Below are 19616 nucleotides of genomic sequence, written 5' to 3'. Positions count from 1 at the left end.
AGTGCAGGGATGACATTATTTAGATACAACTTTTGCAAGTGAATCCAAAAGAAGCTTTTTCACAGTTTAAAATAAACTTAAGAGAGAATCTAATCATTTATCTCACTGAAATACAGTAAAATAATTGAATTTTAGAAAGAAACATGGAAAAAGGGAATGCCTCATTGGAGCCACTGTTGAGGTATGATTTTTTTTTTACTCTGCCTTGGTTGCAAGCAAGTATATTACTTACCCAGGGTGAGAAATACTTTCAGTTGAGGCTATCCCTCAGATTTATCCACTGTTTCCAATACAGGTGTCAGTTACGTTTTAATTAATGATCTCAGGAAAATGGAATGTGAGGAAGGGGGTCTCTACAACTCTGCACAGCTGTGTTCAGAATCAATTTTAAGCAGGGTACTGACACCACATACCCATGTGGTATAGATTTTCATGATCTGAAGGAGTAAAGGACCCTCTCAAGGCAGAAAAGACAAAGCTGTGCTTTGGTCTGTCTGTAAATATTCATGGTTTCTGCATCTCTGCTGTGGCGCAAGTCTCCAATTGCAAATATTTTAACCTGCTTTCTGATCTCTGAGTGTAGAATGCAGGTGCTGCAGCCTTTCACACAGAATAGTATCAGAAATGTGAAACTTTAAGATAAACTTCCTGACAGGATCCATTAAAAAGGAGAAGGACAGGTGGCATGTTCTCAGGTAAATTCATGCACAAGGATGGGATGGTTTGACATTCCACACATAAATGCTTCATTTGCAGAGCTCTCAACCTTCACTATAATTCCTCACTAAAGGAAAACTATGATTTTGTGTTTTATTATATTTCTAATATAAATTCTTTATTATCATTGTCATTTCTGTTCTACATTCTGCTTTCCACTCTTTCCTGCCTCTTTTATTTTCCAATAAGATCTATCTACATCAATTAATGACCTGAAATATTTACAAATTTTCTGATATTAGAATTGACTATTGAAACAAAATTCCTACTGAGCTTAACTTCCGACATTATTTATCACTGAGAAAAGGTGCATATTTCATGAAATGTTTGGATGTTGGGTACTTTGATTTCATGAAAAAGTCACAATGTCCTCCCTCTTAATATATAACATTTTAAAATTGCAGATTTCTGATAACACAGAGAATTCTTTAGTTAAATGCTCTTTCCTGTGGCAAATAAGGATTCAAACCATCATAACAAAGCAAAATTGAATTTTCACTTCAGAGTCCATTGGCATTCAAGAATGTGGCTATCTATTTCTGCAAGGAGGAATGGGAATGCCTGGACACATCTCAGAGGAATTTATACAGAGAGGTCATGTTGGAGAACTACAGCAACCTGGTTTCTGTAGGTGAGAGTAAATTATTTCAAAATTGCTGCTTAGCCCTATGAATATCTAGTACTTGTATTAGTACTTGAATTGTTTTCTATCAATGAATCTGAGCTCTCAATTATTACTAGATATTGATGAGTATGATATTTATTGAAAATTTTCTTATTCTATGTGGTCTTTTAATTTAACAAATACTCCCTTAAATCACATGTTTTTTTTTTCAGTCACTCATTTGCAATAATGTGTGAATACAGTCTGATTCCCATAGTTTTACTTTTGGAATGTCATAATGTATATAGAGTTGAATGTATACACAATTAATATTATGGATTTCTTAAAACTCTACAACACCTGTCAAGTATGGACTAATAAGACTTCATTTCTGAGTCTTTCCTTGCGTACCTTCATATCCACTGTGTTAGAACTCACCTCTTTTCCATATCATGTACCTAAATTGTCATATGCCTCTTCTAATTCACAGGCCTTTCTGTATCAAAACCAGAGCTAGTCACCAGGCTTGAACAAAACAACGAACCCTGGATCATGAACTTAGAAATAGCAGAGTGTAGAGAACCAGGTAAGTTGGAAGGAAGCAAAGGTTTATGTGTAGAGTACAAAACAAGAAACAAACCACAACTGCAGTGAGATTAGCCCAGCTCCTTACTAGAAGTGATGTCTGAGAATTTCATTTAGAATAGTACCCTAGGATCTAGCACAGAGAAAATTTTGCATGATTTTTCCTCATTTCATCACAAGAGTGATTAGATGAAATTTAGTATACCAATAGCAATTTGACAATGTCTGTGGCACTTTATTTTGTATTCCTGTAAATGTCTGAATTTTTCTCCTGTATGTCATTGATTCAGGTTTTTCCTTTACTTTTTTAACATTTTTAGAATACTTCTGGATTAATATATTTTTCTTTCATTTATCTTCTTGCATATTACCCCTTACCACACTATCCCAATGTGATGATTCCACATCTTTTCTCATTCCCTCTCTCAAAGAAAGAACAGAAAATTAATAAAAAATCAAGGAAGATTTGGGTTGGCCAACTGTTTCTGAACACAAGACTTTGAAAATTATTGATATACCCTGGTGTTACTCAATTGAAAAACAGATTTTCTAACCCTGGAAGCCAGGGACTGCAAACAAGTTCTTGTCAAGGAGTTGTGACTTTGGGCCTACTTTCCATTTCACAAGCTGAGATTTCAAATGTCTTCGGCTTTCACAAACTTGGTGATTGTATGGCCCTTGTTCCTATATTTGTAAACTTCTTCCCAGGAGTCATTTACCATTTTTTTTGCCTTTATGTTCCCTCTGCATCCATTTGTTCATAGGTACCTGAAACCTGATGCAAGGATTAAGATAAAGGAATCTTTATCTACAGGTTGAGCATAGTTCTCCATAATCTCCATATTAAGCTTATCTAGTAAAGGATGAGTGATGCTCAAATCTATGGGTATAGCAACATAGCATTAGTTTAATGCTATTTTCATTAAGCAGAAGAATAACAATTTTTTTTTAATTTATTTTAATTTATTTTGCAATACAATTCAGTTCTACATATCGGTCACGGATTCCCTTGTTCTCCCCCCTCCCGTCCCCCTCACCTTCCCCCCAACGCCCCCCCCCATTCCCATCTCCTCCAGGGCAAAGCCTTCCCCACAGACTGAGGTCAACCTGGTAGACTCAGTCCAGGTAGGTCTAGTCCCCTCCTCCCAGGCCAAGCCAAACAATCCTGCATAGGCCCCAGGTTTCAAACAGCCAACTCATGCAATGAGCACAAGATCTGGTCCCACTGCCTGGATGCCTCCCAAACAGATCAAGCCAATCAACTGTCTCACCCATTCGGAGGGCCTGATCCAGTGTGGACCCCTCAGCCATTGGTTCATAGTTCATGTGTTTCCATTCGTTTGGCTATTTGTCCCTGTGCTTTATCCAACCTTGGTCTCAACAATTCTCGCTCATATAAACCCTCCTCATTCTCACTAATTGGACTCCTAGAGATCCACCCAGTGCCTCGTCATGGATCTCTGCATCCAGATCCCTCAGTAGTTGGATGAGGTTTCTAGCACAACAATTAGGGTGTTTGGCCATCCCATCACCAGAGTAGGTCAGTTCGGGCTGTCTCTCGACCATTGTCGGCAGTCTGTTGTGTGGGTATCTTTGTGGATTTCTGTGGGCCTCTCTAGCACTTTGCTTCTTCCTGTTCTCATGTGGTCTTCATTTACCATGGTCTCCTATTCCTTGTTCTCCCTCTCTGTTGTTGATCCAGCTGGGATCTCCCGCTCCCCCAAGCTCTCTTTCCCTCGACCCTCGCCTTTCATTACCCCCACTCATGTCCAGGCTGTTCATGTAGATCTCATTCCATTTCTCTGTCATTGGGCGATCCCTGTGTCTTTCTTGGGGTCCTGTTTTCCGGGTAGCCTCCCTGGTGATGTGAGTAGCAGACAAGTCATCCTTGTTTCATGTCTAGTATCCTGCTATGAGTGAGTACATACCATGTTTGTCTTTCTGAGTCTGGGTTACCTCACTCAGGATGATTTTTTCTAGATCCATCCATTTGTCTGCAAACCTCATGATGCCATTGTTTTTTTCTGCTGAGTAGTATTCCATTGTGTATATGTACCACATTTTGTTTATCCATTCTTCAGTTGAAGGGCATCTGGGTTGTTTCCATGTTCTGGCTATTACAAACAATGCTGATATGAACATAGCTGAACAAGTGCTCTTATGGTGTGGTTGAGCATTTCTTGGGTATATGCCCAAGAGTGGTATAGCTGGATATTGGGGGAGATTGATTCCCAATTTTCTAAGAAAGCGCCATATTGATTTCCAAAGTGGTTGTACAAGCTTGCATTCCCACCAGCAGTGGAGGAGAGTTCCCCTAGCTCCACATCCTCTCCAGCATAAGGTGTCTTCAGTGTTTTTGATCTTAGCCATTCTGACAGGCGTAAGGTGGTATCTCAGAGTTGTTTTGATTTGCATTTCCCTGATGATTAGGGATGATGAGCAATTCCTTAAATGTCTTTCAGCCATTTGAGTTTCCTCTGTTGAGAATTCTCTGTTTAGTTCTATAGCCCATTTCTTAATTGGACTGTTGGGCATTTTGATGTCTAATTTCTTGAGTTCCTTATATATTCTGGATATCAGTCCTCTGTCAGATGTGGGGTTGGTGAAGATCTTTTCCCATTCTGTAGGCTGTCGCTTTGCCTTGTTGACCATATCCTTTGCTCTACAAAAGCTTCTCAGTTTCAAAAGGTCCCATTGATTGATTGTTTCTCTCAGAGTCTGTGCTACTGGTGTTCTATTTAGGAAGTAGTCTCCAATGCCAATGCGTTCAAGACTACTTCCTACTTTCTCTTCTAGCAGGTTCAGAGTAGCTGGATTTATGTTGAGGTCCTTGATCCACTTGGACTTAAGTTTTGTGCACGGTGATAGATATGGATCTATTTGCAGCCTTCTACATGTTGATATCCAGTTTTGCCAGCACCATTTGTTGAAGATGCTTTCTTTTTTCCACTGTGCACTTTTGGCTTCTTTGTCAAAAATTATATGTTCATAGGTGTGCGGATTAATGTCAAGGTCTTCAATTCGATTCCATTGGTCCACATGTCGGTTTCTATGCCAGTACCAAGCTGTTTTTATTACTGTAGCTCTATAGTAGAGCTTGAAGTCAGGGATCGTGATGCCTCCAGAAGTTGTGTTATTGTACAGGATTCCTTTGGCTATCCTGGGTTTTTTGTTTTTCCATATGAATTTGAGTATTATTCTTTCCAGGTCTGTGAAGAATTGTGTTGGTATTTTGATGGGGATTGCATTGAATCTGTAGATTGCTTTTGGTAAGATTGCCATTTTTACTATGTTAGTCCTGCCTATCCATGAGCATGGGAGATCTTTCCATTTTCTGACATCTTCTTCAATTTCTTTTTTCAGGGACTTAAAGTTCTTGTCATATAGGTCCTTCACTTGCTTGGTTAGTGTTACCCCAAGGTATTTTATGTCATTTGTGGCTATAGTAAAGGGTGATGTATCTCTGATTTCCTTCTCCACTTCTTTGTCCATCGTATATAGGAGGGCTACTGATTTTTTTGAGTTGATCTTGTATCCTGCTATGTTGCTGAAGGTGTTTATAAGCTGTATCAGTTCCTTGGTGGAATCTTTGGGGTCGCTCAAGCATACTATCATGTCATCTGCAAATAGGGAAAGCTTGACTTCTTCCTTTCCAATTTGTATCCCCTTAATCTCCTTATGTTGTCTTATTGCTCTGGCTAGAACTTCAAGTACTATATTGAATAAGTATGGGGAGAGTGGACAGCCTTGCCTCGTTCCTGATTTTAGTGGAATTGCTTTGAGTTTCTCTCCATTTAATTTGATGTTGGCTGTTGGCTTGCTGTAAATTGCCTTTATTATGTTTAGGTATGTTCCCTGTATTCCTGATCGCTCTAATACCTTTATCATGAAGGGGTGTTGGATTTTGTCAAATGCCTTTTCTGCATCCAGTGAGATGATCATATGGTTTTTTTCTTTGAGTTTGTTTATATGGTGTATTATATTGACGGACTTTCGTATGTTGAACCACCCTTGCATCCCTGGAATGAATCCTACTTGATCATGGTGGATAATTGTTTTGATGTGTTCTTGGAGTCTGTTTGCCAGTATTTTATTGAGTATTTTTGCATCAATGTTCATGAGGGAGATCGGTCTGTAGTTCTCTTTCTTTGTTGTATCCTTGTTTGGTTTAGGAATTAGGGTAATTGTAGCCTCGTAGAAGGAGTTTGGTAATGTTCCTTCTGTTTCTATTGTGTGGAACAATTTAGAGAGTATTGGTATTAACTCTTCTTTGAAGATCTGGTAGAATTCTGCGCTGAAACCATCTGGTCCTGGGCTTTTTTTGGTTGGGAGACTTTTAATGACTGTTTCTATTTCGTTAGGGGTTATTGGACTATTTAAATAGTTTATCTGGTCTTGATTTAACTTAGGTATGTGGTACCTATCCAGAAAGTTATCCATTTCTTTTAGGTTTTCCAGTTTTGTCGAATAGAGGTTTTTGAAGTATGACCTGATGATTCTCTGGATTTCCTCAATGTCTGTTGTTATGTCCCCCTTTTCATTTCTGATTTTGTTGATTTGGATGCTCTCTCTCTGTCTTTTGGTTAGTTTGGATAAGGGCTTGTCTATCTTGTTGATTTTCTCAAAGAACCAACTCTTTGTTTCATTAATTTTTTGTATTGTTCTCTTTGTTTCTATTTTATTGATTTCAGCTCTCACTTTGATAATTTCCTGGCGTCTATTTTTCCTGGGAGACTGTGCTTCTTCTTGTTCTAGAGCTTTCAGGTATGCTGTTAAGTCTCTAGTGTGAGATTTCTCCAACTTATTTATGTGGGCATTTAGTGCTATGAATTTCCCTCTTAGTACTGCTTTCATAGTGTCCCATAAATTTGGATATGTGGTGTCTTCATTTTCATTGATCTCTAGGAAGTCTTTAATTTCTTTCTTTATTTCTTCCTTAACCCATTTGTGATTCAGTTGGGTATTATTCAGTTTCCATGAGATTGCAGGTTTTCTGTAGTTTTTGTTGTTGTTGAAATCCAACTTTAGACCATGGTGGTCTGATAGAACACAGGAGGTTATTCCAATTCTTTTGTATCTGTTTAGATTTGTTTTGTGGCCAAGTATGTGGTCAATTTTAGAGAAGGTTCCATGGGGTGCTGAGAAGAAGGTATATTCTTTTTTGTTAGGATGGAATGTTCTGTAGATATCGATTAAGTCCATTTGAGTCATGACATCAGTTAAGTCCTTTATTTCTCTGTTAAGTTTCAATTTGGGAGATCTGTCCAGTGGTGAAAGTGGGGTGTTGAGGTCTCCCACTATTAATGTGTGGGGTTTTATATGTGATTTAAGCTTTAGTAATGTTTCTTTTACATATGTGGGTGCCCTTGTGTTTGGGGCATAAATATTCAGAATTGAGACTTCATCTTGGTGGATCTTTCCTGTGATGAGTATGTAATGCCCTTCTTGATCTCTTTTGATTGATTTCAGTTTGAAGTCTATTTTGCTGGATATCAGGATGGCTACACCCGCTTGTTTCTTAAGACCGTTTGATTGGAAAATCTTTTCCCAGCCTTTTATTTTTAGGTAGTGTCTATCTTCGAATTTGAGATGTGTTTCTTGTATGCAGCAGAAAGATGGGTCCTGCTTTCGTATCCATTCTGTAAGCCTATGTCTTTTTATAGGTGAATTAAGTCCATTGATATTGAGGGAAATTAATGACCAGTGATTGTTCATTCCTGTTATTTTTTGGTGGTGATGTGTGGGTACTTCTATACGCTGGGGTTTACTGCTGTGGCTTTATCTGTTGCCTGTGTTTTCGAGGGTGTATCTGACTTCCTTAGGTTGGAATTTTCCTTCTAGTGCTTTCTGTAGGGCTGGGTTTGTGGATAAGTATTGTTTAAATCTGGCTTTGTCATGGAATGTCTTGTTCACTCCATCTATGGTGATTGAAAGTTTTGCTGGGTATATTAGTCTAGGCTGACATCCATGGTCTCTTAGTGTCTGCATTACATCTGTCCAGGTTCTTCTGGCTTTCAAAGTCTCCATTGAGAAATCAGGTGTTATTCTGATGGGTTTGCCTTTATATGTCACTTGGCCTTTTTCCTTTGCTGCTCTTAATATTCTTTCTTTATTCTGTACGTTTAGTTGTTTAACTATTATGTGGCGAGGGGACTTTTTTGGGGGGTCTAGTCTGTTTGGTGTTCTATAAGCTTCTTGTATCTTCATAGGCATTTCCTTCTTTAAGTTGAGAAAGTTTTCTTCTATGATCTTGTTGAATATATTTTCTGTGCCCTTGAGTTGGTATTCTTCTCCTTCTTTGACCCCTATTATTCTTAGGTTTGGTCTTTTCATGGTGTCCCAAATTTCTTGGACATTTTGGTTCATGACTTTGTTGGCTTTAGTGTTTTCTTTGACTGATGAATGTATTTCTTCTACTGTATCTTCAACGCTAGAGATCCTCTCTTCCATCTCTTGCATTCTGTTGATTATACTTGCATCTGAAGTTCCCAATCGTTTTCTCAGATTTTCTATTTCCAGCATTCCCTGTTTGTGTCTTCTTCATTTTTTCTATTTCCCTTTTCAGGTCTTGGACTGTTTCCTTCATTTGTTTCATTGATTTTTCTTGATTTTCTCTCAGTATTTTATTGTTTTCTTCCAGGACTTTATTGATTTCTTCTAATTTGTTTGCCCTTTCCTCTAGTTGTTTACAGCGTTCTTCACATTTTTTTGTCTTTTCCTCTACACAAGCCTCTAGCTTCTTCATGATGTCATTCATAAGGCTGTTTTCTTCTGCTTCTTCCAATTTCTGATGTTCAGGTCTAGGTGTTGGAGGAGGGCTAGGGCCTGGTGATGCTGTATTGCTATTCATTTTGTTGTATATGTTTCTGCCTTGACGTCTGCCCATCTCCTTGTGCTTCGTTACTGGCCTTATCCGCACACTTGGTTCAGCCAGACCAGTGTTCCAAAAGGGAAGTCCGGAGCAAGACTGGAGCTGGGGGCCGGCCTCTAAGTCTCAGGAAGAGGCTTGGGGCTCAGGCGGATGGGCGTGGGGACAGGGCGTGGAGACTGCAGGGCCTGCCAGGGATCTTGGAGAAGGGGATCCTTCCCGGTGGGGCTAGCAGGGAACCTGCCCGGTGGCCAGAACCTGGGGCCAAGTTGGGTAGGTCTTCCCTGGAGTGGCTGGTGCCCAGGGATGGGGTCTGGGGCAAGGAAGGGTACTCACCCAGAATAACAATTTTTTATCTAGTCCCATGACCAATTTGGTTTCAGTTTTTTTAGCTGCAATAACAGTGTCAGATATGGGTTACAATAATGGAGTTGGCTTTTAGACAATCAAATTCTGTTTAGCTATTGCCAACACAATGTGCCAATTTTGCACATTTATTTCAGACAAGTCAGAATGTACAGTCACATGGTTTATAACAGGCAAAACCTGATGAAGACTTTTCTCATCATGTAGCACAAATAGTGCCATCTACACTATGGATGTGTTTTACTTGGGTTGAACTCTTTAGTTGATCACATGTTTGATATCTTTCCATTCAATATTTTAAGTATGTGAGCCTCATCATGGAATCTTGGTGATAAGTAATTACAAAGGCTATACCCACTATGTTTGAGTATAACACCAGAAAACAATACAACCCATTACTTGCACAGGAGGCTTTATTTGTTGGCACATGATTTCCAGTTTGAGAATTGACTACACCATTTCATCATAATGACACTTAAATAGTTTTTAGACATGTATGTCTTTTAACAAGCTTCTACAGAAGTATGGTTCCCTATGTTTCTTCAAAGATTTTTCATGTGGTCCCGAGAGATAACATAATGGGTAGAGATGCTTCCCTTCAAATTTAATGACCAGAGTTCAATCAACAAGGCACAGACAGTGGAAAGATTTTTCTGAAAAATACTCTCTAATCATATGTATGCCACATACATAGTCAATAAATATATAAATGTATTCTTCAGGGTATCAAAAAAGGACTGTAATCATAGTTACTTCTCTTTGTATTTGCTATTCTACACTACTCTATCATCACTTTCATGACTTAATACTGTTTTAATTTCTTATTCTTTTTAACAATACTGTTTTAAATAATCCCTTCTGTGGAAAAAAACCCTATATCCCCAGTCTACCTAAACTCTATAGAAAACATGGAGACCCATTTCTTAAAAGCTAGCCTATACATATTTGAGAAAATATGAAGTATTTGTCTTTCTGGGTTAAGTCGCTTAGGATATTTCTTTTCACTTGCATCTATTTACCTACAATATACATAATATCAAAAACAAATGCATGAATTTTTTAGCATACCTAACAGAGATAAATCAAATGGCATAAATACTTCTTTATGTCACATGTCCTAAAGTTGAGTAGATGGAACAATGAAAACCTCTCAAAAAACTAAAGAAAGCCAGATTGATTCAGGACCAAAACCCACCAGACCATCAGAGAAGAATTAACAGTAATATATTTCCAATTAAATGATAAAATGGAAAATTTCCACTTCAAGAACATCTCAACATAATTATCTACTATGATCAAGGTGACTTCATCCAAGAGATGTTAATGGAAATCAACTTAAGTAAATCAATACATGTAAAATATTAGGAGAGCAGACTATAAGAAAGAGACCAAATGATCTTCTCATTTAACACAGAAAAGGTTTTTAACAAAATACAACATTCCTTCATTATAAAAATTCAGCAGTAGGAAAAACATATCTACATAAAATAGAATATGGTATTTTTGCAAGGTAATTACCAACATAATCATTCTGAATGAAGAAAACTCAAAAGAGTTCTTTTATATAATTGGGAAAATAAAGGATACTCACTCTCTTCATACCTGTTATATGTTCTGTTTGAAGTCCTAAGTGTCAGTCTAAGATAAGATGAAGTTCAAGGACATACAGATAGGAAAGAAAAAAGTCATGGTATCCTCATTGCACATATTTATTTTATACCAGAAACTTTGAAACAATGCTTATGCTAGGAGCTATGGTTATTACTAGTCTTTCTTTCAACTTTTGTAATGATTTTCCATCTATGATAACTGAACAACCCTCCTAAATTTTTGTTTCGCAATTCATAGTGTTCCTCTATCTCAAATCCCTAATAAAAAATTACAGACACCTAATAAATGCTCTGACAAGGAGAGTTACCATCTGTCATGTGTTATCACTAATAATAAAGCCGGACTAACATTCTGAAGTGATATATATATATATATATATATGAAAAAATACATACATAAACACATAAGGGTAACAATTATCAAATGGAGGTTACAATATTTATTTGGGGATATGGGAAGAGTTTGAGCAAAAGTGGCTGGAATAAGCTTGAAAAGAAATAATATAATTATTTTTAAATTAAATCTATATTAAAGAATTTTCAAATTTTACATGTAAACTCTGAGTTATGATATTTCACTTTGATATAGAATTCTACATTTCAGTCTACTTTGAAAATGTAACTTTTATTCAGTAGGGCTTTTATCATCTCATTGTTTTTTGGGGAGACAGAGTTTCTCTGTGTAACTGTCCTGGCTGTCCTGGAACTTGCTCTGTAGTCCTTGCTGGCCTTGAACTCACAGAAACTTGTCTGAGTCTGCCCCCAGAGTTCTGGGATTAAAACCTCTGTCTCCTGAGTGCTGGGACTAAAGATATGTGACACATCACTGCCTAGCTTGCCTTTTTTTCTGTTTCTGAATCCAAACCGTATTAGAGATCTAAGACTCTTTGGAAAGACAGATTGTAATGCACTCTGGCCACCATTTATAGTCTGCCTTCAAGTCATTGAAGAGCACTTTAAGAAAAAGCCAGACTGTGATTCATATTGAAGGGACCTCTGGGATGGTTCTATCAGTTAGTTACACTAGGACAGGACATAGTGAGGCCAAGATCAATGTTTGCATTGCTGACAATTAGTTTTACAAGGGAGAAACCCATGCATATTAATGTTGCCCAGGGCCACTTTGCCTAATTGACTCTATTGGCACTTTTTCTTGCCTGGACATATAATTTACTTTTCTTACCCCTCCCCTTTTTTGAGACAGGGTCTCTAAACATGTAGCCATGATTGGCCTGGAACTGAATATGTAGATCAGGTTGGCCTCATACTATAGAGATCCACCTGCCTCTACCTCTGCTTTCCAAATGATGAGATGAAAGGCCAGTCTTTTATCAATTTAAGATATTCTTAGGCATCTGAAAAAATAAAATTCTTATAGAATTATCACATTGAGTGTGAGGATTTTGAAAATTTCTCTCCTTGTGGCCATAAAGCTCTGTGGAAATGATAGGTATATTTGTTTTTCATTATCATTTTATTGTTTTTTAATAATCACTCTCTCAGAATGCCAATGTATTCACATGCATTAATAATTATTAATCAGAGAAAATATATATACTATATTGTTTTCATTTCTATGATTTTATCATTTATGTGTTTGGAAATGTGATTTTGATCTAAAATGATAATGTAACTTCCAATTGAACAGAATGTATTTAATAATGGCTAATAGTTTCATTTCATATTCTAAAAATAATGTTTAGAGCTGTTGATTTCATGACATGCTTAAGGAGGAACCTTTCAAATTTTACATATAAAATACAAGTTCATGATATGGACTTCTTCATGTTCATCATTTTTGGACATTAATTCCTTATGGAAGAAGTGCTGAATGTTTCTGTTACAAGTTTTTGCTACATTCCACATATTGGTATCATTTTATGAAATGGTTTCTATATTATTTTTGTCTAATTCTACACAGTTAGATAATAATTGCCTTTTATTTCTTCCAGCTCTGTTTTGTTATCCCATTCACTTGTTTCCAAAAGAGTATACTCAGGATACTTGCCAAAGAGAAATATCAGAACTCTTAGGATGTAATAGCTTTGGGGAATTACTCATAAGGAAGTTCTGGGCATGTAGATCTGACAATGAGGACCCTGAATCATATGCTGATGGAAATGATCTTCATCCAGCACCCATCACTGACATTCCTGACAGAATAGATAAAGTTCCAGCTTCTCCTCAAAAAGCTAACTCTGTGTCATTTCCATTCAGATCCTGCAATTTCCTTCCAAATATTCAAAATGACTCAAGCCACACTGAAGGGAAACAACCAAAATCCAAAGAATGTAGACAGTATTTCACCGATGCTTCAAAATTTGAGAGGAATCCAAGATTCAGTGTTGGGCAAAAATATAAGAAATTTGGGAGGAGTTACAGGAGATATTCAGACCTCCTTAGAATTAATGTGGTTCATACTGGAGAAAAATTGTATAAATGTAAAATGTGTGGAAAGATGTTTTCTATATTATCAGTACTTAAGGAGCATTATAAAATCCATATGACAAAAGAATCACACAGAAGTCCAGAGCATGACATGTTCCTTTTATATGAATCACAATATAGAGCTCATTGTAAAATTCACAACTGAAGAGAATGCTTTCAAATGTACAGAGTATGGCACATCCTTTGCTCATGGGTTTTCTCTTCATCTTCCTCAGAGAACCAATACTGGAGAAAAATCTTTCATATGTGAAGCATGTGGCAAGTCTTTCACTCAGAGTTCAACACTTCATATTCAACAGAGGATCCATACTGGATAGAAATTATACACATGTATAGAATGTGGCAAGTCATTTAACAAGGCCTCAAATTTTCAAGTTCATCAGAGAATCCATAGTGGAGATAAACCTTACAATTGTAATATATATGACAAGTCATTTACTCAAAGTTTAACACTTCAAATTCATAAAGGAATACATACTGGAGAGAAACTTTACAAGTGTAATGTGTGTGGAAAGTTCTTTACAGTAGGCTCAGCACTAAAAGTTTATCAAAGAATACATACTGGAGAGAAACCTTACAGATGTCATGTATGTGGAAAGTCCTTCATTGTAGGCTCAAATCTTAAAGTTCATCAAAGAATACACACTGGAGAAAAACCTTACAAATGTAATCTATGTGGAAAGTCTTTTACTAGAAACTCAACACTAAAAGGTCATCAAAGAATACACACTGGAGATAAACCTTACAAATGTAATGTGTGTGGAAAGTCTTTTACTTTAGGCTCAACGCTAAAAGGTCATCAAAGAATATATACTGGAGAGAAACCTTACAAATGTGAAGAATGTGGAAAGTCCTTTAGGCAGATCTCAACTCTAAAAAGACATCACAATATCCACAAAGGAGAGAAAATTTACAAATGAAAAAAAATGTGACAAAGCTTTTACCAGGGACTGAACACTTCAAATTTATCAAAGAATCCATAATGGAGAAGAAAGATACAAATATACAGATTGTGGCTGGTCTTTTGCCCATGATTCAAGTGTTCAAGACCTTAACAGCCCATTGAATGCAGAATCCTTAAAATTGTAATGAATGTGTTATGTGTTATGTCTTTTTCTCATGGATCATTTCTGCAAAAACTCACTAAAACCATATATTAGAGAAAGCTTACAAATACAAAGCACGTGGAAAAACTTTTTCTGGGTTCTTAAATCTTGAAGATTATCACATAATCCATACTAGAGGGAACCTATACAGTATTAAGAATGTGGCAAGTGCTATGGAGTCCTCAGGTATTCTTGCCTAACAGAGTATAACTATCAGTAAGAAACTGAACAAATGTACACAATTAAAAAAAATCTTTACAGGAAGTTCAAAATTTAGAGCTTGTCAGAAAATTCATGAAATATACAAACTCAATTGGTAATTATTGCCCCAGGACTCACACAATAAAAACATTCTTTATAATGTGAGTAGTGAAAGGTAACTTTTAGCAAATGTTCTAACCTTAATCCATGTCAGATGAGTGACATCAGGAAGCCCTATGCTTGGTGTGATTTTATAAACATTTTACCAAGAAATAAAATTTATGTTCACAAAAATATTCTTTGGAAAACAATCTACATATATAGCAATGTATCAAACTGAATTACATAATAATCATGTTATAAAATGATATAGGATTAATTTGACAACAGAAAAAACATAATAATTAAAAATGTGAAGTCTTATGCCAGGATAATTTTATGGATAACTATATCAAGTCAAATTCACTATATAATTTTCTGTATATTTTATGGTTCAGGATATCGATCTGAGACTGCTGTAACTTTTTTACAAATATTTGTGTTGCTAATATTTGAGATTTTATATAATATAATATATTGTTTTGAACCCCAAATTAGTCCCCAATATTTCTCAATTATCAGTAAATATAATAAAACTTGTGTTCAATTTCTGATGCTTTGAGATGTTGGGTATTCATTTTTACACTGATGTTTTGTAGTTAATTCCAGTTACTGCATTACAGAAAATGTTCAAAAAACATGTCATGAAAATATAAAGCAAATTATTTTAGGAAAACTAACAGATTTAATCATTGGAAGTATATATGGAAACACAATAGAGCTCAGTTGGTTTGTGAGTGAACTAGAGCTGTTTACATGGGCAGAACTAAATCAAGGATCATAGATATAGACACACACAAACACAAAGGCAAGCAAACTTTCCCTTATCACATGAGTCTTGGAACACTACAAATCCTCCTGTGATCTCATGAGGATGATAATAGTTGGGACAAAAGCTCTCCACCATAATTTTCTCTTTTTAGATGTTTAGGCCTAAACAATTCAAGGCTAAAGAGACTATAAGGAATGAGATGAGCGAAGCATGAGTATGTGCATGGCTTCAGATAGTAACCCTGTCTTTATATTATCACCATGCAGTAAATCTTTAACTCTACTTGAATGTAGGTATTACTGACAAAAAGCTTCTAAGGTATTGTTGTTTCACCTCAGAGAGCACTGATCACCTGATCCCAGCTTTTCTTTGTGTCCCAGTGTTATATCTCTCTGTATTATCTTCATTATCACACAAGGTCACTTAGATCTATCATTGGATACATACTGGACAGGAAAGCTATAGAGAAATTGTCTTCATTTAAATGGAGAAGCAATTATTTGAGAGTTTGCAAAGCATCGTATTCATAATTTCTCATTAAGAATGAAAATTACCGAATTATTAATACTAATGAGCCTGAGATTAGGATTTCTGTAATAAAATTTTATAGACAGAAATGAATAATAACAACTATCTGCAAATTCTACCTATTCTTTTTTTTTTTTTTTTTTTTTTTTTGGTTTTTCAAGACAGTATTTCTCTGTGTAGCTTTGCGCCTTTCCTGGAACTCACTTGGTAGCCCAGGCTGGCCTCGAACTCACAGAGATCCACCTGGCTCTGCCTCCCGAGTGCTGGGATTAAAGGCGTGCACCACCACCGCCCGGCTAAATTCTACCTATTCTTAGAATACATGAAATAAATACTAAACTAGTCCCCATATAAGCTAATAAATTTAAACTAGTCTTCAAAACTGTAAAGATGACTCATATAAACCAGAAATTGTTTTTTTTCAATGCCTGATCTCATAGTTTTCTTCATGTGCATGTGAATTTTTCAACTTGAGGAAAATCTAATTTATTTTTAATGAACATAGTGTATTATGTTCATTAATGTAATACAAAATGTACATCTAAAATAGGAAATTATCCACATCATTTAACTTTTCCCCATTACTTTAACCCCTAGAAAAAAATTAATTTGGATCCCTCATAATTGAGGCATAATGGTTGATTTCACTAGAAAAGGCTTCCTGAAGAAATTTTTACTGAACTAACATGCACAATACTGATGCAGCCATATCAGATGGGTAGGGCAAAAGTCAGAAAGCCTTCACAGCTGCTTCAAGAAGATCTAGAAAGCCTGACCACTATAATGGCTGTCTTGCCATTTTTGGTTTTGAGCTCTATGTGCTGCATACTTTGGAACTTCTAATATCTGTACAATTTGGGGATATTGGATTGCTTGAAATTTTCTTATGAATGATTTATGCCTTCTCCCAGGATTTCTGCTTCCAAGTATTTAGAATTTCTAAGGATTTCCACATTAAAGTCCTGAGCACACTACACCTTCAACTTTCAGGGAGAGAGTTTTATCTATTTCACTGGCTTCCTTATACATTAGAGGTTGTGACACACATATAGAAGCCAGAGGTCTCTTTATGAGGACATGAGATATTCTTAAAACATACTCAAGAACAAGATAATTAAACCAAAGTAAACATAAAGGTCCATAAGATTCGGTGGGCTAGAAAAGTTGGCCGCAGATCAGATTGCAAGCCCCTTTCCACTGTACACTCAGGCAATTATATGGCACATGCAGCATTATAGTAAAATTACCAAAAGTTCCTCTGTCCCACGCAGAAATTCATATTTGTGGGCAAAGACTGATGTGAAAAGATGATAAAAGGATGAGGTGCCACAACCTCCCTTTCTTAGAAAAGTTAGCTCATGAAGAGCCATTGTGCTGTCTATGATCAATGAAGCAAAAGATTGTCAGGATTAGATGTATAAAAATACTATAAAGATGCAAAATATTCATTTTGAATATTTAAAGATATAAAATGTTTATTGGCTTATGCCAGTAATTGAATAATGACTACAGCAACTTTGGCCTGGGGAATTTTCTTGGACACTCTGACTATGAAGAGTTAATAATACTCTGCTTGGAATATGGCAATCTCCCCAGCCTGGCTTGGAAATTTCATATTGGTCTAGAGTCCTTGAAGCCAGAAAAGCTACCAGTCTGAGAGCAGCCTGTCATATACCTCTAGATTCATATTAATTGGGTTATGGTGTTGATGAGGAACATTGATTGTGAAAGATAATAGTTTAAGAAAAATGACTAAACTTCAGGAAAAATGTTTGTAAAAGGTAACACTGTTTTGTTATGTTTCATCAATGTTGACTAAACTTATAACCCCAGATGTGGAAGAGAAAATAGTTAAACTCGTGTCCAAAAACATGATTTGATCTATGTTTTTGGACCAATATGAATCTATTCTTACCTACTGAATTCTATATACACAAAGAATTGCTCTGGTTGCTAGTCAGCCAGGCTGCAAGATTCTCTTGGTTATTATCCCTGACTCAACCTATCCATACCTACTCCTTTCCTCCTCTCTAAGACCTGGCCATAACCAGGGCAGATTTCTGGCAGAAAACTATTCTAAATGGCTATTGTAGTATAACAGAGGTATTGAATTTAACAAAAAAATTATGTGCTGTATTATGTGAATGTATTATTTATAGGACATTATTCAATATTAATATACTACACACATGTCAGGAACAAGGATAGAAACTCTAGTTAGTGGAAAAATACAGACCCCCTTAAGACAGGGAACTAGGTCATCTTACAGTCAGGTTGCCTAGCAACAGGACATTGAGTCAGAGCCCTTGAACCTTTCACCCTGTAAACATCATATACAAACATCCTGTTAGCTTGCCCCACCTTATGCAGATGACAGCTTCTTTCTCTGCCCGCTCTGCAGGAACTATATAAACCCTCCTGGAGAAAAATAAAGTTGCACCTTGATCAGAATCTAGACTTGGTGTATTTCCTTTGTGTCTCCTGTCTCTATCATTCCATCCTTAGGGTGGTCGAGAACGCATTGTAGCCCTGCAGGCGGGGCACACACACAGTATTTCCCATAACTCTATTTCTAATCTCCAACTATTCATTTTGTGGTTGTACCTATAACTTTAAGTATATTAAGCTAAAAATAGGTTTAAAGAGTCAACCTCAGATTAGTGTTTCTACTTATGTGTGTGTATATGTGATCTCATGCCTGCTGACATATTTCTATAATGTAAAGAAATATTCAACCAAGCAACATTAAGTCACTGAAGAGGGTCTGCTAAGTTCAATTGCTCTAAGAAAATTGCAGATGAAATATCAGCAAATGGATGAAAGGCTGATTTTGCTCCACATTTCTCTTATTTTAGTCAGCAATTGTGAGAATATATGTACAAAATGCTACTCATCTCATTAAAACTGTATGGTCTAAGTGAGACATGTGCTACAATTCTGATTAGATCACAAAGTTATCATCTTCTTGTTAGGGCCTTATTGTGCTTATAACCTCCCAACCATGGAACTTCTGAATACAGTTCACAAATGTTCAACTATTTAACATTTGAGTCTTTGTCAGAAATTATGGATTCCAACCAAACAACTGGTCATGATAACCAAATGATAATATCTGAAAAGAAGAAGAAAACCTGTTTTACTACTCTGCATGGAAATTTTTTTTCCATAATTTAATTGATGCATTAGTTAAGCAATCACTGGGTTCTTTTTTGAGGAAGTTCCTTTTTTCTACTCTGAACAATCCCTAGTTTCTTATAGTATTTTTGTAAAGATGAGGTGTCATGGGCTTTTCCTTGCCCATCTCTGAATATCAGTTGGTGCTGTACTTATTCAGATCATATTTAGGCAGCTGTTTCTAAGACTAAATGAGTATAAATCTGACATAAAAGAGATACACTCCACAGGAAATTCACTGAGCATCTGGCAATTAAATATTTCTGTTACAGATTTCATATTATTCTCTAAGACATGGGTGCAGTCATTGTTTTATAGACATGTCCATTGTGTCTAGAATCCACCACTATGATATTTAATTGACTGTAGTTTTCTGTAGAGGACTTCATATGTTGTCAATAAAATTTCTTTGATAAATTGTGTAGACTAAACTGACATGTAAGTATAAGCCCAAATGTTTTTTGATTATTAGGGACTGTACTGATTCAGAAAATTGGTATTCGTAAAGACTCCTCTAATAACCATGATTTCATTGGCA

General features: G+C 36.3%; 1 long non-coding RNA gene across 1 annotated transcript; it reads left to right on the top strand.

Annotated features, from left to right (window-relative positions):
* The first annotated feature begins 591 nt into the window (after positions 1 to 591).
* On the top strand, positions 592 to 13567 carry LOC128098170 (uncharacterized). Its single transcript, XR_008214160.1, has 3 exons — positions 592 to 1348; positions 1812 to 1907; positions 13414 to 13567. It is a non-coding gene; the product is annotated as an uncharacterized LOC128098170 (long non-coding RNA).
* Positions 13568 to 19616: the final 6049 nt, after the last annotated feature.

This window comes from Peromyscus californicus, unplaced genomic scaffold (assembly GCF_007827085.1).
Source record: "Peromyscus californicus insignis strain IS unplaced genomic scaffold, ASM782708v3 Scaffold_65__1_contigs__length_234695, whole genome shotgun sequence".
NCBI lineage: Eukaryota > Metazoa > Chordata > Mammalia > Rodentia > Cricetidae > Peromyscus > Peromyscus californicus.
The sequence above is the reverse complement of the archived record's forward strand: the minus strand, read 5'-3'. Positions and strand labels throughout refer to the sequence as shown.